At 39.0% G+C, this 22927-nt stretch overlaps 1 protein-coding gene across 2 annotated transcripts in view; it reads left to right on the top strand.

Moving 5' to 3' along the window:
• Nucleotides 1-22927, top strand: part of b3gat1a (beta-1,3-glucuronyltransferase 1 (glucuronosyltransferase P) a) — a 118546-nt gene that overhangs the window by 34495 nt on the left and 61124 nt on the right. The window contains exon 2 of one of the 2 annotated variants that reach the window (XM_053622665.1): nt 22584-22753. The gene's annotated coding sequence lies outside the window, so the exon portion shown is untranslated. Of the gene's footprint in view, nt 1-21504; nt 22754-22927 lie in introns of those variants that run through there. The other variant, XM_053622666.1, reaches the window with a different exon arrangement.

Below are 22927 nucleotides of genomic sequence, written 5' to 3'. Positions count from 1 at the left end.
TCAGTTCAACAGCATGAAGTCGGTTAAAAGGTCTTACCGAGTAACAAACTATTCCAGAAATTCCAATTCCATAAATGATGAGGAAGGACATTATTGAAATACATCACTGTATATATACACATATACATATTTTTATCACTAATCACAAAAGTTATTGACTATTCTTTTACTATTTACTCTGGTGAAAAATGATCAATATTTTAGTTAAACAGGGCTCTGTTAACTCTCAGAACAATCACCATACTGTAGCTGTACAATAGAGCATAGCTGCCCCAACAATAAACATTGTTGCACAGAGTGATTAGATCCTTACAGTGAGTTTCGTGGTTATTCAAAATACCATATTCATGCATGTTCTTTTCCTCTAGAACATTTAAAGGGAATCCATCAGCAGGATTTTCATCAATTCCGATGTCATTATTATCAGTTATTTTTATGATATGTGAGTCAGATCTTTAATTACATTGCAGGTGTCATGAAATCAGTAAGGGAACTCTGAATTACAGTTCCCAACAGCCATTGCACCACAGTCACATGACCACCTAGACCTGATTCACGTTCCTGGTAATTAGCACTCTTGTATATAGTCACAGTTTGCATTGCACTCTTTGTCTCACGTTAGTCTTTATACGCCTTGTCTCTGTAGCCGTGTTTTTGTGCCTTTGTTTATGTTTAATCCTTGCCACATTGTTTTGCCTCATGTCATTTTGTCTTTGCACTTTGTTTGTTTGTCATTAAATGTTTAAAGATCCGCACTTGCATCCGTCTCTACCTTTGATTCGTGACAGCAGGGAAACTGTAAAAATCAGTCTTTAAAACATTTTTAAATATAGTATTTTATTAGAGGTAAAACTGTACTTTACACTCACTATTCACTTTAATAGGATCACCTTTACACCTGCACATTCATGCAATTATCCAATTAGCTAATCACATGACAGCAGCATAATACATAATCTCATGCAGATACAGGTCAAGCGCTTCAGGAACTACTGATCTCCTGGGATTTTAACACACAGTGGTCTTTTAAGTTCACACCTAATGGTGCAAAATACAACAACAACAAAAAAAACATCCAGTTATCTGTGTGGAAACACCTTGTTGATGAGAGAGATCAGAGGAGAATAGCCAGACTGCTTTGAGCTGAAAGGAAGGCTAAGCTCAAGTAACTACTCTTTACAATTATGGTAAGAAGAAAAGCATCTCAGAATGCACAGCTCACAGATCCTTGAGGCCGACTGGCTACAACAACAGAAGACCACATCGGCTTCTAATCTTGTCAGCCAGGAAGAGTAATCTGAGGCTACGGTGGACACGGAAACTGGACAGTTGATGATTGGAAACATGTTGTCTGACCTTTTTCCAGTCTTCAGTGAGCCTGTGCGTACGGTAACATTAGAGCTGTTGCACGATAAGCTGACTGGATGATTATATGAAAGTGGCTGTTGAGTGTACGTATATCTTCACATAACTGCGCTAAAGAAAGAAGATAATATTCGGAGGAAGAATTTTTCCTCATTACTGTTGATCAACACATTGATCTATCAATCCCAAATCATTGAGAAAAGCATGTGTGAAACTGCAGTGTTTGGAAATTCTCACCATGAACGAAATGAGAAGGAAAAAAAAAGGCCATACTTAGACCATGCTCTTTAATTATTCATCTTCGTATTTCACTCAGCTGCTTAATTCCTCCCTGATGGAAAGTGGAGAAATTTGTGAAGGGTTGTGCTTGCAGGCAGGCGTAATAGCTCAGTCTACAGCCAAACTCATTTCTCTGTTTGTTTCAGCCCTTCATTTGTTTTATGGAGAGTGGTCCATGATTGGTGTTTGGTCGGGTGTTTGCATATGTTATTGATTTCTTCTAAGCGTTCACGGCACTGGAAAGAATAAATCATCCTTGCCGATTTATTGCCTCCATGGCAAGTACAGCTTTGTTTGCAGAGTCATTCCTGTTCTTTGTGTTTTAATCAAGCTGTTAAATGCTGTGAATTGACCGCAGTGCGAGAATCACACAACCTACAGTAGTAGCTGCTGTGTAAAAACTTTCGTATGAGGAAGAAGGGGGGGGAAAAAATGACCTTATCATCATGAAAAAAATGATCATTCCACAAATCCTTGGGGGTGTAAATTTATACATTGCCTGTCCTGTAGTGAATATTAAGTAAGACATTCGATGCAGCTGTGTAAAAGCAGATATGAGCATAGAGACCAAGGTGAGATTTTGCCTGACTGAAATCATCAGCGTGCCAGTCTGCATATTCTCTGACAAGCATTGCAATGATGTTCCTTCTCTGTGTTAGCACATAAAGCACACACAGCTGCCTTCCCATCATGCCTTGTGGGTAACATTTAAGCCGGGTGATGCCATGATTGCAGTTTCTGTTTGCTCTTGTAATTCTTGAATCTAAAAAAACAACATCATGTATTTAAGCATTCCAAAAACAATATCCCTTTTGCAAGGTTCCTTGAAATAAGAGTTGAGTTTTTAGCATAGAATTAGCAAATACGCAAAATGTGGTTGACCAGCATGAATTGCACTAGTGGCATGAGGACATTTATTGAGCTGAGTAATATATCTAGATTTTTATTTATTTATTTATTTATTTTTGTAGCATTAGGTATCTTGAATTGAGGGTTTATACCAGAAAATGAGATTGATTCATTATTCACTATTAGCAGATAACGCAAAACCAGATTTTTTTTTTTTTCTAAGATATGCAATGACATCCTGCATAGTGAACAACATGACAGCTGCAGGAAACCAGTTCAGCGAGAGAACAAATGTCATGTCACAGATTATAAGCATTTAATACTAATAGCTAGGTCTGATGGACGAGTGAGATGCATGTGGTTCTCCAGTTTCCTCCCAACTCTCAAAAACATGCCAGTAGATGGACTGGGTACTGAAAATGGCCCCTAGGTATGAATGAGTATGTTAATGTGTGTGTGTATGGTGCCTGCGTCCAATCCAGGGTGTATTCCCACCTCCTGGGATATACGGCAGATCCTCCGAGACCCTGAATAAATGATGAATGATGACAGGTTCTTGAATGTGATTGCGCAGAAGGTGTGCACAGCTTGGAAAGTAGTTCCGGCTGTAACATAAACAAAAGGTTTATATTAATGTCCTTATTCTAATATGTATTGTTTCTATAGTAATAGCTCATACAAAGGGACTTTTATAGTGGTAACTCCACATAATCCAAGACTAATAATAAAACAAAACAAAGTCATTCAACAAAGAAAATGTTGATGTGGTGATGTTTTTTTGTTAGGAAGCATTTATTTAACATTTATAGAAGGAGTCTTGGTTGTCAGCACTTTGGAACAGTCCGAATGCGTTGCATGTGCTTTCCAGCACAGGAAAATCTTAAGGACAGAAGAGTTTACTCATTCCGTTTTGGGGGGTTGTTTTTTTGCCAAAATGACAAGCTGCATTTTTTTGAGAGCGGGAGTGAGTGAGAGAGAGAGAGAGAGAGAGAAAGAGAGGTTGGTGATTAAATGACTCTTTAACAGTGATCACAAAAACTTGTCTCTTGGATGTTCCATAACATTACATCTAACTTCTGTATAAACCATTAAAATGTGTGACGTGTTTTTCATTAATAAATTAAACATCATTACCAAATCGCTTTGGGGTGGTAATGACACTCCGTTTCACATCATGCCACATCACACCACCCCTCTGTAGACTATTTTCATAAAACTGCACGATCTGTCATGTGCTATATGACATTAATGGAAGGAGTGACGGGCATGGTGGTTTAGTGGTTAGCACGTTTGCCTCGCACCTCCAGGGCTGGGGGTTTGAATCCATTTTCCCCCCAGTGTGTGTGGAGCTTGCATATTTTCCCTGTGATTTGGGGGTTTGGTCTGGGTACTCCAGTTTCCTTCCCCAGTCCAAATACAGTCCCAAATGGTCTGTAGTGTATGATTGTGCCCTGTGATGGTTGGCACCCCGTTCGGGGTGTCCCCTGCCTTGTTCCCCAAATTCCCTGGTATAGGCTCCAAAAGTATGTGGACACCTAACCATCACACCATATGTGTTTTTTGAACATCCCATTCCAGATTTAATTCTGCCTTAGTGTCAACTCTTCTAGGAAGGCTTCCCACTAGATTTTGGAGCATGGCTGTGGGGATTTGCCCATTCACCCACAAGCATGTTAGAGAGGTCAGGCACTGATGTCAGGAACAATTCATCCCAAAGGTGTTCGTTTGGACATCACTTTGTGCACATGGGCTCAACCTGTAATTCCAGTGAAGGGAAATTGTAAAGCTACAGCATACAAAGATATTCTATACAACTGTGTGCTTCCAAATTTATGCCAACATATGGGTGTGATGGTCAGGTCTCCACATACTTTTCACCATACAGTGTTTACAGAAGAATAAGACTGGTGTTACTGGGCGGGGGAGGGACGAATCCACAATGGGGTGGTAACTGTAACTCTGCTTCATGTAGGGAAGAAACATTCTGTTGGAAATCAGGACTGAGAATGGTCCACCATCCGAATATCATCTGGACAGCTGTGGTCCTATGCGGTTAAAGTATGATTTTAGACCCAACACACTGAAAGCCATGTGGTACTAAATCTATTATTTAGTGCAATAGATCTCCAGGAAAAAGAATAGGCAAACATGGATGAGCTGTGGACAGAAAAGACTGAAAAGGAAGAAGCGTAGCATTGAGTGAAGTGAGTGCAGAAGAACAAAGTGATGGGGACAGACTCATTTCCCAGCCTCCTTCAGGGCACGGATGTAGGCAATCTCATTTAGAGTTGAAACCTCCCTCACTCCCTCTCTTGCTTTCTCACTCTTCCTCCGTCATCCCATCTCTGTTCCTCTCTCCCAGTCTTTTACCCTTGCTCCCAATCTCTCTCTGCCGTTTCATCTTCTCTCCTCTCTCTCCCTCTCTCTCTCTCTCATCTATCTTTAGTTTTCTTCTTTCAGCAGTGGATGGAGGCTTGACACCCACCTCGTTGGTAATTCTCATGAGAGCCTTGGCATAGCCATGGACCAAAACACTGACAGAATCTTGATTAGATTCCTCATGTAGCTGCCGGGGGGAGGGGGGGTGGGGGGGTGCACAAGGCGTTAGTTATGAAAAGTTTGAGAATTAATATGTAGTGCAAACTTTTCTGTAACAACTCAGTAATCAACTTTTTTCAACCATGGGTTATTGTGTGGCATTTTCTGCTAACTCAGCTTTTAGATAAATTATTAAATCCACAGTCATGGTTCCCTGATCCATCAGCATGAATGATTTTCCTTGGATTTCAGCAGACGCAATTTCCACAGTTATGCTGTTGTTGCTGTTTCTGATTATTTGTCACATTTCTACATCTTTGTTTGTGAGATTACAGTTATTACGTATGCGTCCAATAACTTCTTCTCCCCTAGGAAGATTTATTTTTATTCTGTGGGCGCTGAACAAAAATGTAGTTGCATATTTGTTCACAATGCGACTAGGATAAATATTGTGCGAGGGACACAGCAAACAGAAAAAGGGACATATTATTCAACGCTTATGTAATACTGCACTGCGAGAAATAAAGATATAAGCCTGGAGGATTTGTGTGCTGGAAGAACAGAGATGAAAAACTACAATACTGAAAGATACGGTTCAGCCATTAAATCTTTTCCTCTCCGATTCATTTGTACCATATTTCTGTAATTTACTGGTGTGTAAAATCTGTAAGTTTATGTTTGCAAATTAATGGTACAGTTGCAAAAAACATAATGATAAATTTTGTATTTTCCATATGACAAGCCCATTGTTTTGCCTTCTAAAACATTTGCAGGTGTGTTGTTATAGGAAATAATCAGCAATGGCGAAGTTGATTATTTTCCAATGACACCACATCCTGAAGTGTTTTATTATTTGCCCGTGCTAACAAATGTTTGACTAATTATGGAAAGATGTCATACATGTTATATTTATAATTGCATTTAATGTTAAAGCAACTTACGTTGAAACGGATACAACAGTCGTTCCCTCATCAGTTTCACTTTCTTGAGGTTAACAAGACAAAAATGCAGCTTTTCATGTTACTGAGAATTCTGAAAGCATAACTTTGTCTGTCCTGAAGACTCTGCCATGGCAGAATGTTATAAAAACTGTTACAAAGCGCTGATACTGGAGACTCCTTCCATAAATGTTAATTAAATGTCCCCTTCATCTTCACCTTCATCATATCAGCGATTTCACATGTTTTTACATGCATCCATAACTTTTCTATAGCACTTTTCCTACAGTGAGACATTGGAGGCTATCCCAGGGAACTCGAGGCACAAGGCGGGGGACACCCTGGTTGGGGTGGCAACCCATCACTGGGCACAATCTCTCACACACACACTCACACACCATGGATAATTTGGAAATGGCTATCAGCCTACAGCACATGTCTTTGGACAGGGGAGGAAACTGGAGTACCAGGAGGAACGATGATGTATTAAAACGAGGACTTTAATATAACCTGTGATTTGATCTAACCTTGGGAAACCATGTCTTCATGGACCTCGCTTTGTGCACAGAGCCATTATCATGCTGGAACATGTTTGGGACCTTTAGTTCAAATGAAGGGATTTTTTATGCTACAGCAAACAGAGACATTCTAGAAAATTCTGTGATTCCATCTTTGTGGCAAGAGTTTGTGGAAAGCTCACATACTGTATGGCTGTATACATACTATGGACAGGTTCCCACATACTTTTGGCCTTATATTGTGCATTGCATAGTATTTTAACTGCAGTACGTCTTAATGGAGTTTTGCAATAGTGAAAGGAACCAAAAATAACTATTTTTGACTTAATTAAGTTTCTTTGCCTTATAAAAAACATATCTGGTTCATAGTGCTAAGACTGGAGGTTGAAATCCTTTTGAGTGTTTCCTATTTTTAAAAAAGAGTTATGTTTTGTTCTGATTTACAATGTTATGACTGTCACTCAGTGTATGTGACTGAATTCTGACATAATAATAAATATATCTGTGCCTGAGTCCATACGAAATGCCTCCCACTTCCAGCGTATTATTGAAGCCGTAAACAGTTACTTAGCGAGATCCTTCCTCTGTCCCCACGGGGCTGTAATTACACAGGCATGCAGATGGTGCCAAGTGAAATTTCACTTGTAGCAGAAGGCACAGCCGTCCAGTCATGAAGCTCAGGGCACCGCATGCAGCTTAATTTCCACTTTCATTCAATTCAATTGCTGGAGCATGTTAATGAGATTTCACCTTGTGGGGTGACGACACCTGTTAGCTTCTGTTCCCACTCAGCAATGTTCTCTTATAACCAGACAGTGTAACATAATGTCACACATGATTGGAGGTCACACTGTATAGATTTTCATTATGTACCATGTTATCTGTCAAACTGGAAAGGTCAATATCACATCATGCAAGTTAGGAATGACATGGGTGAGCGGTATTATTATTATTATTATTATTATTATTATTATTATTATTATTATTATAGCTATATTTACTGGCTACAGTGCCGTTTCAGTAAAACAATACAAACCTTGTCCTTTTGAGTTAAATCTACAGTGGTACGTATGGTGCTGTGAAAAAATATTTGTCCCCATCCTGATTTCTTCAGTTTTTGTGTATATCTCATGCTAAATTGGTTCAGAAATTAAATCAAAATCTAAGATAAAACAAAGGCAACCTGAGTAAACACAAAATACAGTTTTATTTATTGAAGCAAAAAAAAAAAATATCTAACATCAACTGGGCCTGTGTAAAATTTTATTTGCCTCCGGTGTTACTAATTCCCCAAATCTATGAAACTGTATTCATAATGGGGTTCAGACTAGGCGCAACCAGGCCTGATTACTGCAAACCCTGTTCAATCAAATCAACACTTAAATAGAACTTTTTCAACAGCATGAAGTTGTTTAAAAGGTCTTACTCAGTAACACACCATGCCAAAGTTGAAAAAAATTCCAGAAATGATAAGGAAGAAGGTGATTGAGATACATCAGTCTGGGAAGGGTTACTAAGCTATTACAAAGGTTCTGGGACTCCAAAGAACCACAGTGAGAGCCATTATCTCCAAATGGAAAAACCATAAAAATAAGTAGTGAACCTTCCCAGAAGTGGCCGACCTTCCAAAATTCCTGAAAGAGCACAGCAATGACACATCCAGGAAGTCAAAAAACAACCAAGGACAACATCAAAGGAATTACAGGCCTCTCCTGCATCAATAAAGGTCATTGTTCATGACTCCACTATCAGAAAGACACTGGGCACAAATGGCATCCATGGAAGAATAGTGAGGTGAAAACCACTGCTAAGCCAGAAGAACATTAGGGCTCATCTGAATTTTGTCAAAACACACCTTGATGATCCTCAAACCTTTTTGGAGAATGTTCTGTGGATTGATGAGTCAAAAGTGGAATTGTTTGGAAGACAGGGGCCCCGTAAACCAAACACAGTATTCCACAAAAAGAACATCATACCTACGGTCAATCGTGGTGGTGGAAGTGTGATGGTCTGGGGATGCTTTACTGATTCAGGGCCTGGGCAACTTGCAATAATTGAGGGAAACTTGAATTCTGATCTCCACCAGAAAATCCTACAGGAGAATATCCGGTCTTCAGTCCCTAAGTTGAAACTCAAGCGCAACTGGGTTATGCAGCAAGACAATGATCCAAAACACAGAAGTTAGTCCACCTCTTAATGACTCAAAAAAGCAAAATGAAAGTTTTGGAGTGGCCTATTCAAAGTCTTGACTTGAACCAATTGAGACTTTAAACAGGCAGTTCATGCTCAAAAACCTTCCAATGTGGCTGAATTAAAGCAGTTCTGCAAACAAGAGTGGGCCAAAATTTGGTGGCACAACCAGATTTTAAGTTTAAGGTTGCAATTAATGTTTCACATGGGTGATAGGTGTTTGATGACTTTTTTTTTTTGCTAAAATAAAATAATAATAATAATAATAATAATAATAATAATAATAATAATAATAATAATAATAATAACTGTATTGTATGTTTACTCGGTTTGCCTTTATTTTATGTTGTATTTCATTTGAAGATCTAAAACTATTTAGAATGAGATATACACAAAAACAGAAGAAATCAGGATTGGGAAAATATGTTTGACAGCACTGTATATTATATATGTACTGTAATGTTGGCTTCATGTTTTCTAAATGTCAGCAAGGCCACAGTCGCCTGCAACAGCTGCTGTTCCAGTTATGGAACATCTAATGTGAGTCTGTGAGGGTGTAAGGTGAGTGTAAGATTTGTGTAGGTGGAATAAAATTGCGTTATTCTGCACACATGGTAGCTAGAATGTTCTGCAGATACTGTGTGAAAATTCAGAACTGAATGCCTTGAATCGATTCCTTTGAATCGATAATTGTTATTATTGTTACTTTTTGGTTTCAGCCGTTCCGTGCGGCGTTGATGTGTAAAGCCGATTTTAGTGCGATTACAGCTGAATATTACGTGCCATATTGTAAGAGATGATTCTAATACAGTCTTATGAGATAACTAAGGGTTTGACAATCCAATGATTTGGATGGATGAGCAGATTTAAACAGTGATGATTGAAATGAATCAATGCAACAGTTGTAAATTATTATCTTGATTAATATCGAGATTTAGCTGATTTGCCCATAACTCTGATACGTTTAAAATAGTCCTGAATTAAGGGTAGGTCTACCCCAGATTCTGAATGTTGGTCAATGCTAATAAATCGTATCATATCATTGCAGATACAGATGTATTGTCAAGTATCATGTGGATACCCCCCTAGTGGTAACTTGTACTCCATGTCATATTATATGAGGAAGATCCTCTAACGATAGACCTGTGATTAAAGAAAATGTACGTTCTGCCTACTTCATCAGCCTGATCTAGGATTGTGCAGTAAACGGGCTAGCGCAAACACAAACATTGTTCAATGTGAGCTTGAAGTAAAAAGGATATTTTCTCTGTCCATTATCATGTTTCATTTACATTTTGCCATTGCCACTACCATATTTATGGGTGTCACATTAGTTTTGCATCATTCTTTGACGTCCTGGTGGCTTTTAGATGAGCGTCATTGGAGTAGTCACACTCTGAGATTTTAATAAAAAAAACAGTGGCTTAGTGGTTAGCACGTTTGCCTCGCACCTTCAGGATTGGGGGTTCAATTCCCACCTCCACCCTGTGTGCATGGAGTTTGCATGTTCTCCCCATGCTTCGGGGGTTTCCCCTGGGTACTCCAGTTTCTTCCCCCAGTCCAAGGAGATGGAGATGGCATAGTATGCCGATTGGCTTTTCCAAGTTGTGTGAATGGGTGTGCAGTTGTGCCCTGCGATGGGTTGGCACCCCGTCCAGGGTGTCCCTCGCCTTGTGCCCTGAGATCCCTTGGATAGACTCCAGGCTATGAGTGACCCTGTGTAGGATAAGTGGTATGGAAAGTGAATGGATGCACTGTCGACCATCTTTGGTTGCACTGACACTAAATTAGCCGCTGGTTAGCATATCTCATTATGCATTGTAATTATATTCCATAATATTATGGAATTCTTTTTACAATATGCAATTTTATGACTACAATAGCAAAATCATACAGTGCTTGGCATTGAATTCAAGTGCAAGTATTTGCCAAGTTGTTCTTTCACTTAATAGATTCTGAGAAGCAAAATATTTTGACTTTTGCATGACTTCTGCACCCACACTGTTCCCAAATCTCACCTCTGTGTTTCTTTATGACAACTCCACCTGGGACAAAGTGTACAATCAGCAAGTTGAATATGTCATGGGCATGGATATTTCAGTGCTAGCACAACAGTGATGTCTATGGCTATTGTTATTCAGGCAGCATAGTGCTCGAGGCCAGGAGAGACACACACAAAGAGAGAGAAAGTATATACAGAGCCACGGTGAACCAATTCGTAAAAAAAAAAAAAGAAAGAAAAAAGAAGAGGAAAAGTGGACTGCCGCTCCATGGATACAGGCATTAATTGACTCTTTATGTTAGTTAAAGTGGCCAGGAGAGCTGATTGTCAGAATCTAGAAATCAGACACGCTTTTAATCTGAAAAAGCTCTGGACCATGCAAGTCTGGCTCTCACTGACAAAACACAGGAGTTTACTTGATGAGCTGTGGAGGCTATTTACATTAAATGTTATGGTTAAAGGACTATTACTTCCCTATTACCCATCAGGGGAAAACGAAAATGTTTAAGCTAAAGTATACACAGAGATTTGGGGGAAATGAAATGGGGAAATTGAAGGATGTAACAACATCTGAAGGTCTGGTGTGAGTTTGTGGACACACAAACCTTTAGGGCATGTTTCCCCATTCTATATGATCAGTATATCTCTTTCCATGGAATGGGGGGAGAGAGAGAGAGAGAGAATGAGTATGTGTGTGTGTGTGTAAGCTATGATTAGTTTTGGCTCCAGAGCAGTGATATGACTGAGGTGTTTGGCTTCATTTATTCTTTTCTCTATAACTGAGGAACATAAGCTGAGATCTGGACTAAAATGCAGCTAATATGCAGGTTGGGTTGCTATCTGTGTCCCTGCAGCTGGTCTAACATTACAGTGTCAGCACAGACCCTACTCAGCTTCAGTGACATCGGGTAATGCAATACATTCTGGAACTTACTGATTATCCTATAACAGGTAAAAAAAAAAAAAAAAAAACTTACCTATGGAAAAAGAACAGAAAGCTGCTGCCTGTGCGGGAACTGAACTGAGTCACCAGCATTGTAGATGTTTCTCAGGTGACACATAAAATGCTGTGTGGTTCGGTTTTATCCATTACAAGGTGGCATTATATATATAAAAAAATGAATACATCTCACAGAACTAAACAGGTCTCAGACATAGACACATCTCAAACCTAAGCACATCTCATGAGCAAATAAATTACAAATCAAAACACAATTCAGGACCAAAACATCTCAAAACCAAACACAATTCAGAAACAAATACATCTCAGACTGAAGCCTAAGCACATCTCAAAACCAAACACATCACAAATCTAAACACAATTCAGAACCAAACATGTCTAAGCAAAGAACACACCTCAGACCTACTGTAGGTAACAGATCCCTCTATCCATCCATCTTCTATACCGCTTATCCTTTTCAGGGTCACGGGGAACCTGGAGCCTATCCCAGGGAACATCGGGCACAAGGCGGGGTACACCCTGGACACAGTGCCAATCCATCGCAGGGCACAATCACATACACATTCACACACCCATTCATACACTATGGACACTTTGGACATGCCAATCAGCCTACCATGCATGTCTTTGGACGGGGGAGGAAACCGGAGTACCCGGAGGAAACCCCCACAGCATGGGGAGAGGTAACAGATCTCTTAAATAAATACATCACAAACCTAAACACAATTCAGAACCAAAAAGGACAGAAATCTAAACACAGAACACAGAACACATCTCAGAACCAAACACACCTCAGTATGAAACACTTTGCAAATCTAAACACATCTCAGAATCATAAACGTTTCAGGGAATCCAACAGAAACCTTAGCACAGCTAAGAGACACGTCTCAGAATGAAACACATTTCCAAACTTAACATCTTTCAGACATATCACTATCCTAAACACAATTTCAGAACCAAACACATCTAAGATCTAAATACAGTAGCGAGGCACTTTGGGTCGGGTCTTCACTGGCTCTCCATGACCACAACTAAGCTATGCTATGATCAATTTAATCTCACCACAGAGAGACACTTAAAGGTGTTGTTATTCTCCAGATAGACTGCCAATCCCTAAACACACACACACACACACACACACACACACACACACACACCCCAAACGATCCTCTGGAGGTGGAGGGATAAGTTAACTTGTTGTCATGGCAACTGCAGGTCTTGTAAATGTGTTTTTGTTCACTTTCTCTTGCTTTGGTAAGGAATGTTTGCTCCACAGCAGTGATGGTAAAGAAAAGAAAGCAGTATAACAGAACCCCAGCCCTTGAGAACAAGCAGTGTAATTAATCAATTAATTCCTCATTGTCGTAGCGGTATGCAGTCTGTACAGCATCACAGAGCTGGTTGTGTTTATTGCGCTGCATTATTATGTTTGGGCAACAGTATATGAAGTAAATTTAAAAGAAAACTAAAAGAAAAACACAGCTTTAGTTAAGCCAGTTATAATCCTCTGTACCATTTAAATTTATTCATTAGGGCAGATGCTTTTATCCAACTGAGCTGAACACATGAAGGTTAAGGTCTTGGATTTAAACCGTCTGATCAGTAGCCGAGAGAGAGTCTGTTGTTCTTTCTTTAAAAGATTGGACTATATTGTAAAATAAATGCGGCCAATTTAATCACAAGTGCCCCTTGTAGTCTATTCTTCTGATCCGGAAAATAACATCCTTGTAGAAAAATGTGATTCCACTTGACTGAAATCCTATTTTTAATCCAAATTAAAGCTCTTTTATTCAACTGCACAATTTCCAATCTTGTCTTCAGCTGTGGTTCAGAACACAACCAATAAATGGAGCTCAACGATAACTACTGTTGAACTGAAAAATGGATCATTCATGCCTGAAGGTCAGTTTGGATCTGTTTATCTAGTTGTATAGCTTTCCTTTCTTTTTGTTGTTGTTTTTTTTTTTTTTTTTGTGTTCGTAGGGAACTGGGGGGGGGGGGGGGGGGGGGTAGTATTATCCTTTACTGAAATATTGTTGTTGTTTTTTGTACTCTATGTCGCACTACATCTGAGAAACAGCCCCAACTAGCTACCATTTCAACGAACTCCAATGTGGTCTAGTAATTTTTTCTCCAGAAAATTGATCTAGTATACTGTACATTATTATGCCACAGGGATAGTAAGTTCTTAAATATGATCGGTAAGAAGGTGTTTGTTGATTTTCTATAAAAACAGTTCTGGCTATAATTCATACATCACATTAATATTTTAACAAAATTGGGTAAATATATTGGTCTGAATTACTGTTACATAATTGAAGCCCTATTAATAATTATCATTTATAATGACAAATGCTCTTCCCTATTCAGAAGCTTGTATTTGCCATCAATCGGATGTGATCTCGATACCTAATCGCACCAATTACTTCTTCATATACTCAGCAATGTTTAATATAATCTGCTGACCTTTTTGTCTGCTTCTCTCTCAATCTTTCGCGTCCAATACAAGAACTTTACTCTGAACTTGGCCGCCAATTAATTATTGATTTTGCCCACTTACGAGAGAATAAAGAAGCATTTACTCGGCCCAAGTTGCCCTGAATTAATCATAACTCTGGCACAAAATGTAGGACAAATTCTTTCATTACAAACCCACCAATTTCTGCGTAAATGACAGACATCTTCAGCGAGCCTGAATCCCAGCTATCATCTGCAGTATCGGTTTACCGTGCATCAAACATTTAGCACTGAGGCTTTTGTTGTCCATTTTCCACATGCTGCATCAAAGCTGGATGTAATTTTGCTATCAGCATTCCAATTGTGCCTTTCTTAAGCATCTTCAATGGCTAATTTAATGGGTACCATGATAGCGGTTGATGAAAGGAGTTGGAAGAATCAGTATGTAAAAAATAAGAACCTTGAACCTTGAATTTTATTATTAAATTACACATGTGGGCCTGGAACCTGTGCTTTTAATCTGGGTATAACTCTATATATAGTTTCCTATTGCATGTAAATATTCATGTAAAAAATGAAGAGATAACCTAAATTGACTGAAGTGTACTTTTCACATTTTCTGGAAAAAATCTGAGCCTATGAAATGCTGATTTGCACAAACATACTGGTATTGCTTAAAATACAAACTGAAAGCAGTATTATCACAGTATAACATAAATGGTTTAAAGAAAAGTAAAATTTACAATGCAGTAATACATCCAACACATTTTAATGTAAACTTTGCTCAAGATTTTAAAAATAATAATAATAATAATAATAATAATAATCATCATCATCATCATCATCATCATCATAATAATAATAATAATAATAATCTTAAATAATTTTGTCTTATTTGTCTGTGATACCTGAAAGTTTTTAATAGTTTCTTCTTCTCAATGCAAAACCTACATAAGATTTGTACACAATAGGATCCAGAAGTCTTAATCTATAAGCATGGACTATTTTATTTGATCATTTATCAAACACTTATAAAACATTTCAGTCTTTTTAAAGTCATTATTTAATGATACTACAAAAGAATGAATGACTTAAAGTTATGATAACCCTGTTATGCTTCTTGCACTCATGAAAGTGTCACGTGTTTATAAAGAACAGTTTCAACTTTAACTTGTTGTGTTTCTACCTCTACACTGAAGTTCCAGACTTCTGAATCTCAGCAGATTGTGTGTGACCTTTCAAGTTCATCTTTGGTTTTGTACAGGCTTTGAAATAACCGTGGTATACTGGAGTTAATCAAAATGCTCTGAAGGTTTGCAATGATTTTTTTTTCTCTTTCTTGACATTTGACTTGGTTAGGAGCCTTCAGCCTTTTTCCTCACCCAAGGTATCAATTAAAGCAAAGTGCGCCTTGTGGGAAGAAGTAAAATTCCAGTTTCGGTGTGGAGCATGAAGTTCTTTGAGTGTCATCACTTTTGTTCTCTCGGATTCTTTGAGTGCAAAATAACTTGGACTCTGCTTTGTGGTCACACAAAATTCAGCCTAAAGTTGTCACAATGTTGAGGCGGAGACAAATGCAAATGCAGTTGAAACAAAAGTCCAGCAAACAAATCCAATATGATAGGCAGGTGCAAGGTCAAAGCAGGCGAAAAGGGTCAGGTGATCAGCAAACAGGATATCGAAGGAAAACCAGAATACAAAAACCAGGAGCAAAGTCAAAAATCCAGAACAGCAATAATAAACAACAGCCTGGTAAGTCAAAGTATGCACAACTTCACAAAGTTCAAGGGCCTGAAGTTCCTTTTAAAGGGTGGTGTGTGAGTGTGTGTGATTGGCAACAGCTGACTGTCATTAGAATTCCAGAGACTGAGAGCGTGCCGGTGTACGGATTTGGGAGTTGTAGTGTCCCAAATATTCGCAGGTGGCAGTGTATTCTGGGAATTGGAGTTCAAAGACTGAGTAGACCTGACAAAACCCTCCCCCAAAGGGCTCACTCCGAGAGCGCTATTATTTCTAGGTCTCCCACTGGGTCATGGGCCTGGGCGATCAGGATGGTTATCATGGAATCCTCTGCGTAAGTAGAGGTCAAGGATGTCATGTGCTGGTGCCCAGCATTGTTCCTTTGGTCCGTACCCCTCCCAGTTGATGGGATACTCTAGTTTACCTCTTCTGCAGTGGGAATCTAACAGGGATTTGATCAGATAGGCAGGCTGCCCTTCAATTTCCAGGGGGGCAGGAGGAGTTGCTGGAGGTGTGTTGGTGGCTAGGGGCCATTTGTTATTATTTTTATTTGTCAAAATGTTCTGCCTTTATTCACTTTCACTTATAAAAGTGCCATTTTTGACTATTTTTGGCCAAAGGTTTTTGTTAGCATCTCTAATAAATATACAGTAGCTAACTGATGTTAACTATATACTAAGGTTATCTATGTCTAAGAAGCACTTAAAACATTATTTTAACATTCATTTCACGTTAATGACATCAAAACATTCTCAATTTACCTCAACGGAAAGCAGGAGCACAGAGACAGCACATCCTTCGTGCTGGAAAATCTATTCGACTGGTCGAAAGATTACTAATGTGAGATGTGGGGAAAGGAGACTGGACTTCTGAGGGTGTCTGTTAATATCAGAGAGTTCAAAACACCTACGCAGCTGTCAATCATTCCAGATTTATATGTTGACTGGCCCATCTGCTGTTTTTAATCGGGGAAAAGAGAAGATGCATGGCATATTTTTGAGTGATAACTCGTACAGTCCAATGTTAAAATGCAAGAAGGAACGAAAACATATTTGGTGAACAACAGTCATAAATTTGGACTTTAGTACAGGTTTGGGTGAGTCAGAGTTTAAGATTTGGAGTTGGACTGGTTTTGTCATGCAAACTTGATCATCCCTTAGGATGTTGATTTTCATTTTTTAATGCTATGTGTTGAAATATAAAACAATTATAAATCAATTGCACATATCAAACAATTAAAAAGGTCTTCACTTATATGGATATTATTTGATTTAGTGATGTCCACACACTGGATGGCTAAATATTTATTGTTTTAAGGGCCACTTGATCTATAGAAAAGCCTAGCTCTGAGCTGAGGCCACTGAAATAATGACAGTAGCACTGACTATAGCTCTAAGAGGAAATCTCTATGAGTACGTTGGGACAGATGGAGTCTGATGAGCTGTTGATTGATCCCTGGTGCCTGTGGGCTGGCCAACTCAATCAATACTAATCCACTGATTCCCCATAGGTCATATTAATCTGCCCATTTCTCTCTGTCAGAGCAGGAAAGTGACCGAGTTAACCACTCCTCAGGCTAACGCTGCTCACATATAGCCAAATTAAATAAACAGGAATTTATGAAGCTTTGGGGTTTTTGATAGTTTTGCCTGCTGGAGCAATGTGTTATGATGAATCAAATAGACATTTTAACAGGATGGCCTTTTTCCCATGTTTATTTTCAAAGGGCACATAGTTAACTTTCCAATCTTTATCACAATATGAATTCAGCCCACAGCCTTCAACATTATTGGACAGACCAGTGTATATGCAGTGGGTGGTAACGGAGGAAAGTTAAGGTCAGAGTGACTGAGACATTTGTTGGCTATTTTTAAATAAAATTAAAGTCTTGGTGAAATGGCAATTGTTATGCTTGTTTTTCAAAAATAAAATGTCACTGACATCTGAACTGTGATTTAATAGAATAATGTCAGTGGGCGGTAGAACTGTGGGACTCAAATCTGGTCTTGGACACAAGTCCAGATATTTCCTGTATTCCCTTGGATTTCTTGTACTTACTAGCATTTGTACTTGGACTTGTCTCAGTCTTGGGCATTGGTCTTGCCACATCATTGGCACAATGCATGAATTAAGCCAGCTACTGTAGTTGAAGGAAAGTCTTGGGCTTGAAAAGGATTTGGTGGGTTGCAGTCTTGATCTTGGACTTCGTTTGGACTTGATCTTGACTTGCCCTCGACCCTGTTAAGACTGTAATGAATCTGTCTTGGCTAGTCTTGGTCTTGGACTCGTTTTGGACTGTCTTGACAATTGCAGTCTTGACTACAGCCCTAGTGGACTGTCAGTTGCTAGGAAAATACAGAAGGAAGGAATTATTAAATGGTTGAATATGATTGATGGTTGATTTGTAGGTGGTAGTGGCGAAGGTTCTGCAGTCTTTTTCCCTCCATGGAAAGCCTAATGCCATCATTGGCATATTGTTGTGGCCTAGTGACAGCTTTTAGTCCTGTTTTATCTTCAACTTCTGATGTACCTAATTTGTTTTCCCTCTTTCAGCTGCTCCAGTTTGGGGTCACCACATCAGATCACCCATCTGCATATTTTAGCTCTGGTAGAAGGTTTACCCCAGATGCCCTTCGTGACATAACCCTCCCCATTTTCCAGGCTTGGGACCAGCATTGAGATTGAGTGCACTGGCTCGTAAACTGTTCCCAGTCTGAGAAGTGAACCCAGGCCGCCACGTTGAGAGCACCGCATGCTAGCCACTAGTCCATCAGGGAACCTCTAAGTCCACTTAAAATAAAACTGAATGAACAGTACTTGTTCTGGTTCCATTAATAACTTGTTATGAGATGAAAGCCACATGTTCCCACTTGTACATTAGCTATGAGTATGACATATACTCATCAAAAAATAAACTTCCTCTCACATTCAACTGCTTTTATTTCCAGCATATTTCTTAACATATGTAGATAACATAAAAAGATTCAGCAACTGAGACCTAAACTGAACAAGTTTCACAGGCATTTGACAAGCAGAAATGGAGTAATGAGTCCCTGAAAAAAAAAAAGGTGTGGGTGTGGGGGGGGTGGGGGGGGGGGGCGGTCAATATCAAAAGTAACAGTCAGTATCTGGTGGCCCCCAGCTGCTTTAAGTACTACAGAGCATCTCATCCTCATGGACTGCACCAGATTTGTCAGTTCTTGCTGTGAGATGTTACTCCCCTGTTCCACCAAGGCATTTGCAAGTTCTCTATCACGTCTGTGGGGACACATGGTTACACGTGATTTACTACTGCAAGGACGATCAGCTGTCCTTCCTGTCTCCCTGTAGCACTGTCTTAGGCATCTTACATTACAGACATTGCGGGTTTTTGCTCTGGCCACATCTGCAGTCCTCATGCCTCCCTGCAGCAGGTCTATGGCATGTTCACGCAGGTGAGCAGGAATCCTAGGCATCTTTCTGCTGGTGTTTTTCAGAGTAGTCAGCAGAAAGGTCTCTTTAGTGTCCTAAGTTATTAGAACTGTGACCTTAATCGCCTACAGCCTGTAAACTGTTAGTGTCTTAAGGACTGTTCCACAGATGCATGTGCAATAATTGTTTTTGGTTCATTGAACAAGCATGAAAAACATTGTTTAAACCCTTTCCAATAAAGATCTGTAAAGCTTATTTGGATTTTACAAAATTATCTTTAAAATACCGTCTCCTGATAAAGGGACGTTTCATTTTTTGCTGAGTATATGACAGAGCAGTGGGCCTTGGGGAGATATGGACAACCTCAATCTACTATTTACTGAAGCAGGTGACACGGCAGGATGACAGATACTACATATGAGGCACAAGACTTATTAAACTTCATCATTAAATAAATTGTGTAGGCAGAGGCAAATCCACCACAAATAAAGAGTACAGTTATTTTTGATCTCTTACAAAGTGGAGGTCTTGATACTCTGCTTCCTGGAGGCAGGCCTCAGAGGAAGCTTTATTTATAGCAGAGGCAGCGGCTCCTGTCAAAGCTGCTCTAGAGTGGGAGAACTTCCTTTATATGTTCTGCAGGTTGGCTCAGAACCTGACACCTACACACAACAGTTTCACACTGTCTTACAGTCCCATGGTAACGATGCAACAAAGGAAAGACTATTTAAGAAAATGTTCATTATCAAGATCTTGCTGTGTTCTTTGAAATTACAGAACCTATGAGTGGCTGGTTAAAAAAAAATACAAGATTAACATGTTTCCTGACTTTAAGTGCCATTGTTTATTCCCTCAGACATGTACAGTATACAACTATAACATTTTCATATTATTATTATTATTATTATTATTATTATTATTATTACCTCACCATTTGCCATGGTATTAATATTATTATAGTACAACATAATGAAAATATTCCTTACAATAACTAAATTTGCAGTAATGTTAGCTAGCATTAGTTTAAAAAAGTACACATTGATATAGGCACCTTCACAATGCTAAATCAGCTTGGCTAGGTATATTAGCAGATGCTAGCTAGTCAATTAAAGTGACTTTATTGTCATTCCTCTCATTACATATGTAATGGTAGGGAAGAAATATCATGGTGCTACGCTTAACATAAAACAATGACATTAGGATAGTAACACAGTGACAAACATTGCACTGCTAAAAAAACACAAAACAATAGAAACCATCACAGAAATTCTAATGGTTTCCACTACAAATCCCATTACAAACCATCAGCTGTTAACCATTAAAATCATTACCAAGTGGTTTCCATTCTGTAATAGGACATATTTAGACATACTGCAAGATGAAAACAATAGAAGGCAACAAATTACCAGTAGAGACCCACAAGGACCATTACAGTTTCCATTAAAACCAATATAATTTCCATTATAACCATTACAAATTCTATAAGAATTTCTATTGTTTTTTTCAGCAGGATGCACAGTCAACTAACAAATGCTATTTTTAAAGTGATTTGTTTAGCTATCAAATGTTTGCTATATAAATGTTAGCTAGTTACTAGGTCTATGTTATTAGCTCAGACTCACTTCAGGCAGCTGGTATGATTTGTAATATATTTATTAATCAAAGATCTAATCATCTTTGATTGTGAGATCATGTGATTTTCAGTTTAAAGGTCCAGTCACGCTAGCGTTTTTGGCAGCAGACTTCCAGTGAAGTTGGCAAGCAAATTAGCAATGTCAAACAGTAGCACAACTGCTTTGACTGTGTTGCTCTCTAAAGAGGAGGGAATCATAGTGCAGTGCAAAACATCCAAAATGGAGGAATGTTAGCAGTGTATGCTAATGTTAGCAGTGTACAGACATGACCAGGATAAAGCAGCTACTGCCATTAAAAGTGGCAGTACTCATTCAGTGAAAGATGTTAAATAATTAAGTGTTATAAATGTTTATTATTTTCTCTTTTTTTTGCTTAAAAATTAAAAATTAAAATTTTGCTTTTTGATTAACTCTGATTAGCACCCCTTAAATAGATTTAGGAATGTTGTATTGCATTTATGGAGTTGTCAGAACCAGAATAATTTTTGAGATAGAAGCTACAATTGCTAACTTTTTTCATTGCCATTTATTCATAAACCCAAGATAAAGGCTTTTGATACCATCTACGGAGGTATACTTGATTGGGGGTTCTATTCCTGCCGGAGTTTGCATGTTCTTCCCGTGTTTTGGGGGTTTCCTCCGGGTTTCCTCCGACAGTCCAAAGGCACGCGTTGTAGATTGAATGGCATTTCCGTAGTGTATGAATGTATTTGGGATTGTCCCCTGCGATGGGTGGGCACCCTGTGCAGAGTGTCCCCTGCCTTGTGCTCCAATTTTCCTAGGATAGGCTCCTGGCTTCCCATGACCCTGTGTAGGATAAGCAGTATGGAAAATGGATGGATGGATGGATGGATGGATGATAATATGTAAGGAATATGTGAAATATGTAAGGAATAAGACAATTCAGACCATGAGTATGACATGTTACCAAGCCAAAGTGGACTATTTTCATATACCAGCATGGTCCAAAGTGTACTCAAACTAAAAGTCTTTCCCGTATCAGGAAGCATATTGACTGTTACAAAGTCCCGAGTCCTTCCATAGATGTTACATAAATGTCTCCTTACAGAAAGCTTCACCACATCAATGATTATACATTTTTCTTTGTTAAACGGCTGGATGTTTTTTAATGTGTTTATTATTAGCCTTAGTTTATTGTTGTGTGTCTGCCATGCAAGTCTTTGTGAATTAGCTGTTATCATATTAGAATGACCATTTATGCTGCAGATGGAACTAGCTGCTGTTATAGAATATGTATGCACACCTTTGTATTTGATATTTCAACTACATTGTGGTAAAGTGGTAGGAATGACACGAGTGTGGCTGTCAGCAAAACAAGATTACCTTGAGCTCAGCTCTGACCTCTGGAAAAACATTCTTTCATTTCACACATCATGTACTTTTATGTTGAAATGATATTCAACATAAGCCCCAGTACCAATACCAAAGTCTGAGTTTCACACATGAAAATGCCTAATATCTGCTAAGAATGTGACAGGTCTCGGCAGCTGTCAAGGAGTTTTGAACATTTTAGGGTTTGACCGACTGCTACTTGGTCAGCCAGATACATCCTGCCATGTACTGGATAGCTTTCATTCAGTCATTCCCTCCCCTTGACCCTCCAGTCTCAATGTGAGCCTTTGTCTGCGCACGAGAATGGACCATTCTCCTTCTAACACATGAATGCTCTTGTGTCCACAGCCGCCTGCTCTGAGGACGTGACTGGACACGTGGTGTGTATCCCAGCGGTTCCCAGAGACAGATCTCTCTCATCCCCTCCTTTACCCCTCTGTAAAGATGTGTTAGGATTAAGCCCTGGGATTACTGAAAGTGTGCACAGCATCTGCAGTAGGAAGAATACGCAGTCGATCGTGAGTACCCGCCATCAATTCTCTTTTCCTGCAGCAAGAAACAGCTTAGTACTTTGGTTCAGATTGGTGCTGTGAAATCTGGATTAGTTAAAACCTACTGAAATTTACATCAAAACAAAACAGGAGCTGATTTGGAAACTTGCCAAACAGTCTAATATTCTTGTTGTGCTTGGA

The sequence above is a fragment of the Ictalurus furcatus genome, chromosome 4 (genome assembly GCF_023375685.1).
Source record: "Ictalurus furcatus strain D&B chromosome 4, Billie_1.0, whole genome shotgun sequence".
NCBI lineage: Eukaryota > Metazoa > Chordata > Actinopteri > Siluriformes > Ictaluridae > Ictalurus > Ictalurus furcatus.
The sequence above is the reverse complement of the archived record's forward strand: the minus strand, read 5'-3'. Positions and strand labels throughout refer to the sequence as shown.